A 10,000-nucleotide genomic window follows, 5' to 3' on the forward strand; every position below is an offset into this window, starting at 1 on the left:
GAGTGAAGGAGAGGGAAGGAGAGGGAGAGTGAAGGAGAGGGAAGGCGAGGGAGAGTGAAGGAGAGGGAGAGTGAAGGAGAGGGAAGGAGAGGGAGAGTGAAGGATAGGGAAGGGAGCTCCTCTATTAAAGTCCAGTGTTGGCTCCACGAGGAGTCAGGAAAACAGCATGACCATATCATATGTTAATTGTGCATGACCATATGGGGCGGCAGGGTAGCCTAGTGGGTAGAGTGTTGGACTAGTAACCGGAAGGTTGCAAGTTCAAATCCCCGAGCTGACAAGGTACAGATCTGTCTTTCTGCCCCTGAACAGGCAGTTAACCCACTGTTCCTAGGCTGTCATTGAAAATAAGAATTTGTTCTTAACTTACTTGCCTAGTTAAATAAAGGTACAATATATATATTTTTAAATATCATATGTTAATTGTGCATGACCAAATCATGTGTTAATTGTGTGCATGACCATATGTTTTATATATTTAAAGTAAGAACAAATTTGGATCTACATTGACGGCCTACCCCTGCTAACCCAGACAACGCTGGGGCAATTATTCACTGCCCTATGGGACTCCCATCACGGCCGGATGTGATATAGCCTGTTATATGTTAATGGTTCATGACCATATCACATGTTAATGGTTCATGACTATATCATAGAATTGTCAGCCCAAATCCTAACTATCTTCTAGAGTAGGCAACTCAATGTTACGCTGAGTCTTCTTGATCAAACCCACAGTTGAATTCTTCCATCCATGAGAGGGAATTCATCTGTGAATGACTCATCACTGATTGCAGAAACCTCACACTCTATCCTCCTCCCCTTCTTGTCTGAATGTGAGGATTGTGAACCTCAGTCCTGGTAGGTGATAATTAAGAGACGGGGCTTCTCCGCAGGACACTGTAGAGACTGGCTGATTGCTACTGGTCCCTTCTCTAAGGGTGTGTGTGTGTGTGTGTGTGTGTGTGTGTGTGTGTGTGTGTGTGTGTGTGTGTGTGTGTGTGTGTGTGTGTGTGTGTGTGTGTGTGTGTGTGTGTGTGTGTGTGTGTGTGTGGAGTAAGGAGGGGCAGTAGCTAGGACTCCACACATTGATTAAAATTATACATTCCACTCAGTACCACTCTATCTGGGCTGATTAGCATTGCTTGATGACAGGCATCCTAATTAATATATATTTGGTGCAAAGAGAACAGGACGCAGCCACAGCAGGTGTGTAATACTAGAGGTTGATGAGATCTGGAATAGGGTTTCTAACAGTGATGGACGTTGGGTACGGGGACACGTTGGGTACGGGGACACTGTAGATGTGGAGAAAATAGTGTGTCCTCTCCTACCTCTAAAACACACACACACACAAACATGGATACACACAAACACACTTACACAATTGCAGACACCCACCCCAGAGAGGTCCATACGGCGGTTGTCATTTCCCTGGGACGTGTGCACATCAGTGATTCTGTACTGGCACAGCTGCAGAGATAAGGTGCGGTAAACCCGGCAGATTGGATATGCAAATGAAAGATCAGAAAGTTTGGAGAGGAGGCATAATTAACAACAGGTGGAGACACAAGGAGACAGAGCTACGAGGTGTCTGAGAGAGAGAGAGAGAGAGAGAGAGAGAGAGAGAGAGAGAGAGAGAGAGAGAGAGAGAGAGAGAGAGAGAGAGAGAGAGAGAGAGAGAGAGAGAGAGAGAGAGAGAGAGAGAGAGAGAGAGACACAGAGAGACAGAGAGGGAGAGAATCAACCAAGGCTGGCCTACAGCAGAAACTAGATCTTCTGCACAGATTCTGTCAAACCTGGGTCCTGACAGTAAATCTCAGTAAGACAACAATAGTGGTGTTCAAGAAAAGGTCCAGTTTCCAGGACCACAAATACAAATTCCAACAAGACACAAAAACCGATACATACCTCGGCCTAAACATCAGCGCCACATGTAACTTCCAGAAAGCTGTGAATGATCTGAGAGACAAGGCAAGAAGGGCCTTTTACGCCATCAAAAGGAACACAACATTTGACATACCAATTAGGATCTGACTAAAAAGAGTTCAATCAGTGATAGAACGTATTGCCCTTTATGGTTGTGAGGTCTGGGGTCCGCTCAACAACCAAGAATTCACAAAGTGGGACAAACACCAGTTGAGAATTCTGTTAAAACATCTTCCATGTACAACGTAAAACACCAAATAATGCATACAGAGCAGAATTATGCCGATACCCGCTAATTATCAACATCCAATAACAGCTGTTAAATTCTACAACCATCTAAATGGAAGCGATTCCCAAACCTTCCATTACAAAGCCATCACCATTTTTGATAAACCCCCATATCTACTGGGTGAAATACGATTTGCACATCATTACAACACTGTATAGATTCTTAATATGGCATTCTCTATTCCTTTGGAACATTTGTAAGTGTAATGTTTACTGTTCATTTTTTATTGTCTATTTCACTTTTGGTTATTGTCTATTTCACTTGCTTTGTCAATGGAAACCTATGTTTCCCATGCCTATAAAGTGAGAGAGAGAAAGAGAGAGACAGAGAGAGAAAGAGAGAGAGAAAGAGAGAGAGAGAGAAAGAGAGAGAGACAGAGAGAAAGAGAGAGAAAAGAGAGAGAGAGAGAGAGAGAGAGAGAGAGAGAGAGAGAGAGAGAGAGAGAGAGAGAGAGAGAGAGAGAGAGAGAGAGAGAGAGAGAGAGAGAGAGAGAGAGAGAGAGAGAGAGAGAGAGAGAGAGAGAGAGAGAAAGAGAAAGCTTGTGGTCTAGATAATAACAGAAATTAAATGCTGAAAAACAGCACACCTGAGTTGCAAAATGCTGTGGTTAAATTGTTCAACATGGTTTAAACTTCTGGCTGCTTCTCTGATATCTGGAAACAGGGGCTCATCTCCCCTATCCACAAAAGTGAGGACAAATCAGACACCAATAATTACAGGGGAATTTGTATTAACAGCAACTTGGGAAAAGTTTTCTGTAGCAATTTTAATTCAAGAATTCAAACCTTTCTTCAAAGAAAAAAATGTAATAAGTAAATGTCAAATTGGCTTTCTTCCTAACCATCACACTACTGACCATATATACACCTCACACACACTAATTAATAAACACCATCTCACTACTGACCATATATACACCTTACACACTAATTAATAAACACCATCTCACTACTGACCATATATACACCTTACACACACTAATTAATAAACACCATCGCACTACTGACCATATATACACCTCACACACACTAATTAATAAACACCATCGCACTACTGACCATATATACACCTTACACACACTAATTAATAAACACCATCGCACTACTGACCATATATACACCTGACACACACTAATTAATAAACACCATCGCACTACTGACCATATATACACCTTACACACACTAATTAATAAACACCATCTCACTACTGACCATATATACACCTGACACACACTAATTAATAAACACCATCGCACTACTGACCATATATACACCTTACACACACTAATTAATAAACACCATCTCACTACTGACCATATATACACCTGACACACACTAATTAATAAACACCATAGCACTACTGACCATATATACACCTTAAACACACTAATTAATAAACACCATCTCACTACTGACCATATATACACCTTACACACACTAATTAATAAACACCATCTCACTACTGACCATATATACACCTTACACACACTAATTAATAAACACCATCGCACTACTGACCATATATACACCTTACACACACTAATTAATAAACACCATCTCACTACTGACCATATATACACCTGACACACACTAATTAATAAACACCATCTCACTACTGACCATATATACACCTTACACACACTAATTAATAAACACCATCGCACTACTGACCATATATACACCTCACACACACTAATTAATAAACACCATCACACTACTGACCATATATACACCTTACACACACTAATTAATAAACACCATCACACTACTGACCATATATACACTAATTAATAAACACCATCGCACTACTGACCATATATACACCTTACACACACTAATTAATAAACACCATCTCACTACTGACCATATATACACCTGACACACACTAATTAATAAACACCATCTCACTACTGACCATATATACACCTTACACACACTAATTAATAAACACCATCTCACTACTGACCATATATACACCTTACACACACTAATTAATAAACACCATCACACTACTGATCATATATACACCTTACACACACTAATTAATAAACACCATCGCACTACTGACCATATATACACCTCACACACTAATTAATAAACACCATCACACTACTGACCATATATACACCTCACACACTAATTAATAAACACCATCGCACTACTGACCATATATACACCTTACACACTAATTAATAAACACCATCGCACTACTGACCATATATACACCTCACACACTAATTAATAAACACCATCGCACTACTGACCATATTACACTAATTAATAAACACCATCGCACTACTGACCATATATACACCTCACACACTAATTAATAAACACCATCGCACTACTGACCATATATACACCTCACACACTAATTAATAAACACCATCGCACTACTGACCATATTACACACACTAATTAATAAACACCATCGCACTACTGACCATATATACACCTCACACACTAATTAATAAACACCACACACTGACCATATTACACACACTAATTAATAAACACCATCGCACTACTGACCATATATACACCTTACACACACTAATTAATAAACACCATCGCACTGCTGACCATATATACACCTTACACACACTAATTAATAAACACCATCGCACTACTGACCATATTACACACACACTAATTAATAAACACCATCACACTACTGATCATATATACACCTTACACACACTAATTAATAAACACCATCGCACTACTGACCATATATACACCTCACACACACTAATTAATAAACACCATCGCACTACTGACCATATTACACACACTAATTAATAAACACCATCGCACTACTGACCATATTACACACACTAATTAATAAACACCATCGCACTACTGACCATATATACACCTTACACACACTAATTAATAAACACCATCGCACTACTGACCATATATACACCTTACACACACTAATTAATAAACACCATCGCACTACTGACCATATATACACCTCACACACACTAATTAATAAACACCATCGCACTACTGACCATATTACACACACTAATTAATAAACACCATCGCACTACTGACCATATATACACCTTACACACACTAATTAATAAACACCATCGCACTACTGACCATATATACACCTTACACACACTAATTAATAAACACCATCGCACTACTGACCATATATACACCTTACACACACTAATTAATAAACACCATCTCACTACTGACCATATATACACCTGACACACACTAATTAATAAACACCATCTCACTACTGACCATATATACACCTTACACACACTAATTAATAAACACCATCGCACTACTGACCATATATACACCTTACACACACTAATTAATAAACACCATCGCACTACTGACCATATATACACCTCACACACACTAATTAATAAACACCATCTCACTACTGACCATATATACACCTTACACACACTAATTAATAAACACCATCGCACTACTGACCATATATACACCTCACACACTAATTAATAAACACCATCTCACTACTGACCATATATACACCTGACACACACTAATTAATAAACACCATCTCACTACTGACCATATATACACCTCACACACACTAATTAATAAACACCATCTCACTACTGACCATATATACACCTTACACACACTAATTAATAAACACCATCTCACTACTGACCATATATACACCTCACACACACTAATTAATAAACACCATCGCACTACTGACCATATATACACCTCACACACTAATTAATAAACACCATCGCACTACTGACCATATATACACCTCACACACACTAATTAATAAACACCATCGCACTACTGACCATATATACACCTTACACACACTAATTAATAAACACCATCGCACTACTGACCATAGATACACCTTACACACACTAATTAATAAACACCACCTCACTACTGACCATACATACACCTCACACACACTAATTAATAAACATGTCCACCAAAAAAAAGAGGGCAAAATCTTTGCTTGCTTTATTGACTTTAAAAAACATTTGATTCTATTTGGCATGAAGGGCTATTCTACAACATTCTCCAAAGTAGGCTTGGTGGTAAGGTATATGACTTAATAAAATGTATGTACACAGAAAACAAGTGTGCAATAAAAATCAAAAACCAAAGAACATAATTATTTTCACAATGTCGAGGTGTGAGACAAGGCTGCAGTTTGAGTCCAAATCTTTTCAACATTTATATCAATGAATTAGCAGACCTGTTGGACCATTCTCCAGCCCCAGGACTCACTCTATTTGACACAGAGGTGAAATACCTGCTATATGCTGATGACTTGGTACATCTATCACCAACCAAAGAAGGTTTGGGCCCTGGCAGTACATTTCAAAAAACAAAAATCATGATTCCCCCCCCAAAAAACAGATGTCAGAAACAAAAATATAAATTCACCTTGAACAACACCATAATTGAACACACAAAAAATGACACCTACCTTGGTCTGACCATATCTGCATCGGGAAACTTTAATATGGCAGTGAATGCACTCAAAGAAAAACCCCGCAGAGCAATGTATGCAATAAAAATGAAATGATTCAAAATCAACATCCCAATTAGAATTTGGACCAAAATATTTGACAGGTTAATTCTATCCAATAGCTCTTTACGGAAGTGAGGTTTGGGGGCCACTCAATAAACTGGACTTTAAAATGTGGGACAAACATTCCATTGAAGCCCTACATGCATAATTCTGTCGGAAAATTCTACAAGTCCAGAGAAATACACCAACTATTGCATGTAGGGCAGAATTGGGCCGTTTTCCAGTAGTAATGCAAATACAGAAAAGATCATAAAAATGTTGGCTACATATAAATTCAAGTCCAAATTCAAGTCTGAAATTTAAAGCACTTCAAACCCAAGAGCTGAGCCCAGAAACGAGCCCTCTCAGTCAGTTGGTGTTGGACCTCACCAACCGAGCTGACACCAGCACTGCTTCAAAATAAATCATTCCAATAAACAAAATCAATTAAACCAATTAAAGGACTCATTTTTACAACATTGGAAAAACGAAACAAAATCCCACAGCCGACAAAAATGCTATCTGACCCTGAACAGAGAATATGAATTGGCTGATTATCTCTACTCTGTCAGAGTTACGAAGCAGAGACAGATCCTTACCAAGTACAGGCTGAGTGACCACCAATTGGCAATAGAAACCGGCAGACATAAAACGATATGGCTACCCAAAGAGGATGTGGTCACTGCACGACAGGGGAGGTAGAGACAGAGATGTAAAGACATGGCTACCCAAAGAGGATGTGGTCACTGCACGACAGGGGAGGTAGAGACAGAGATGTAAAGACATGGCTACCCAAAGAGGATGTGGTCACTGCACGACAGGGGAGGTAGAGACAGAGATGTAAAGACATGGCTACCCAAAGAGGATGTGGTCACTGCACGACAGGGGAGGTAGAGACAGAGATGTAAAGACATGGCTACCCAAAGAGGATGTGGTCACTGCACGACAGGGGAGGTAGAGACAGAGATGTAAAGACATGGCTACCCAAAGAGGATGTGGTCACTTCACGACAGGGGAGGTAGAGACAGAGATGTAAAGACATGGCTACCCAAAGAGGATGTGGTCACTGCACGACAGGGGAGGTAGAGACAGAGATGTAAAGACATGGCTACCCAAAGAGGATGTGGTCACTGCACGACAGGGGAGGTAGAGACAGAGATGTAAAGACATGGCTACCCAAAGAGGATGTGGTCACTTCACGACAGGGGAGGTAGAGACAGAGATGCACTCTTTTTTACTGTGATAAATATTCCTCACAAAGAGATTAATTATTCACAAAAATGACTCCATTTATTCCAAATGTTAACTTATTAAACCCAGAGAAAAACCTAAAAAAAACTCATGGGCGAAGGAGCAACTGCTCCTCTTGCAGCCAAATATGTATTTTCCTGCCATCGCCTGAGGGACACTGAATAATAACATCTGCATAGTAAACAGTAACTTACTTATTATTACTATTATTGTTATTACTATTATTGTTATTACTATTATTATTGTTGTTTATCAATCCAAATAGTAGTGGTATGGGTGGTAATGGTAATGATAGCAGTTTAGTGATGGTAGTAGTAGTAGTAGTAGTAATGATGATGGTAGTTGTAGTACTGATGTAATGGAGAAGATGACTGTTATTTAGTTATAAGTTAGTTATAGTTTCATTTTCCATTTTAAGATTTTATATTTATTACATTTCTACTATTGACTGTTACCATATTATATTATTATTTGTTATCGTTTCTAATTGTATTACAATGTATATTGTATACATTGTTGCTTTGGCAATATTGACACAATGTTTTCATGCCAATAAAGCAGCTTGATTTTGAATTTGAGAAAGAGCGGGAGAGAGAGATTGTGTGTGAGAGAGAGAGAGAAAGAGAGAGAGGGAGGGAGAAAGAGAGAAAGAAAGAAAAAGAAAGAGAGAAAGAGAGCAAGAGAGGGATAGAGACAGAGATACTCTGTATGCTACTGTATGCTTATTGTTATTGTTGAATTTATGGTTATTTTGACCCTTGGTTATTGTTGTTACTGTTGTCCCGTTGAAAATTTTGATTCAAATTTTTATTTTTATATTGTAAATATCCAAAATAAGCTTTGGCAATATGTACATTGTTACGTCATGCCAATAAAGCAAATTGAATTGAATTGAGAGAGAAAGAGAGAAAGAGAGGGGGAGAGAAAGAGAGTGTGTGAGAGAGAGAGAGAGAAAGAGAGAGAGAGAGAAAGAGAGAGAGAGAGAGAGAGAGAGAGAAAGAGAGAAAGATAAGGGAGAGTGTGTGTGTGTGTGTGTGTGTGTGTGTGTGTGTGTGTGTGTGTGTGTGTGTGTGTGTGTGTGTGTGTGTGTGTGTGTGTGTGTGTGTGTGTGTGTGTGTGTGTGTGTGTGTGTGTGAGCGAGAGCGAGAGAGGGAGAGAGGGAGAGAGAGAGAAATAGAGCGAGAAAGAGAGAAAGAGAGCGAAAGAGAGGTAGAGAGAGAGCGTGTGAGAGAAAGAGAGCGAGAAAGAGAGAGAAAGATAGAGAGAGACAGAGAAAGAGAGGAAGAGAGCGACAAAGAGAAAGAAATAGAGGGGGAGAGAGAGAGAAAGAGAGCGAGAACGAGAGAGAGAGAAAAAGAAAGAGCGAGCGAACGATAGAGAGCAAGGAGGAGAGAGAGAGATAAAGAGAGCGAAAATAAGAGAAAAAAATAAGAGAAAGAGAGGGAAAGAGAAAGAGAGCGAAAAAGAGAGAAAATGAAAGAGAGCGCGAGAGAGGGAGAGTAAGGAGGAGAGAGAAAACAAGAGAGTGATAGAGGGAGAAAGAGGAAGAGAGAGAGAAAGAGGAATAGAGAGAGGGGAGAGAGAAAGAGAGGGTGAGAGAGGGAGAGAAAGAGAGAGAGAGGGAGATAAAGAGAAAGAGAGAGTCCCCTCATCCAGCTGGTCCTGGGGCTGAGTTACAACACCAAATTACAACACAGTCAAAACAAAACTGCACTGCTTATTGGGAAACACAAGCACAAGCTCTAAGCAAAATGCAGTGCTATCTGGCCCTAAATCGACAGTAAACCGTGGCTAACTATTTGACCATGTTTACTTATCAAAACCTTAGAAAAACCTTGACAAAGTATAGGCTCAGTGAGCACAGCCTTGCCATTGAGAAGGATAGACACAGGAAAAGAGAGAGAGAGAGAGAGCTCACAATGACTAACTCAGTTCATGACGTGAAAGGAAGGTTTATTCAGGTGATTGATGCATCACCTC

At 39.5% G+C, this 10,000-nt stretch overlaps 1 protein-coding gene and 1 long non-coding RNA gene across 13 annotated transcripts in view; one reads left to right on the plus strand and one right to left on the minus strand.

The window, feature by feature from the left end:
• LOC118392408 (myelin transcription factor 1-like protein) overlaps positions 1 to 10,000 on the plus strand; it is a 154,177-nt gene that overhangs the window by 52,853 nt on the left and 91,324 nt on the right. The window lies entirely within an intron of this gene.
• Positions 3,061 to 6,119, minus strand: LOC127931417 (uncharacterized). 4 transcript variants are annotated; one of them, XR_008141023.1, is made up of 4 exons: positions 5,899 to 6,119; positions 5,544 to 5,645; positions 3,846 to 3,947; positions 3,061 to 3,386 (listed from the first exon to the last, which is right to left on the minus strand). It is a non-coding gene; the product is annotated as an uncharacterized LOC127931417 (long non-coding RNA). The 4 variants fall into 4 exon arrangements; XR_008141022.1 differs by lacking the exon at positions 5,544 to 5,645 and having other exon boundaries at positions 3,846 to 4,391; XR_008141021.1 differs by lacking the exon at positions 5,544 to 5,645 and having other exon boundaries at positions 3,061 to 3,284; positions 3,846 to 4,440.

This window comes from Oncorhynchus keta, chromosome 8 (assembly GCF_023373465.1).
Source record: "Oncorhynchus keta strain PuntledgeMale-10-30-2019 chromosome 8, Oket_V2, whole genome shotgun sequence".
NCBI lineage: Eukaryota > Metazoa > Chordata > Actinopteri > Salmoniformes > Salmonidae > Oncorhynchus > Oncorhynchus keta.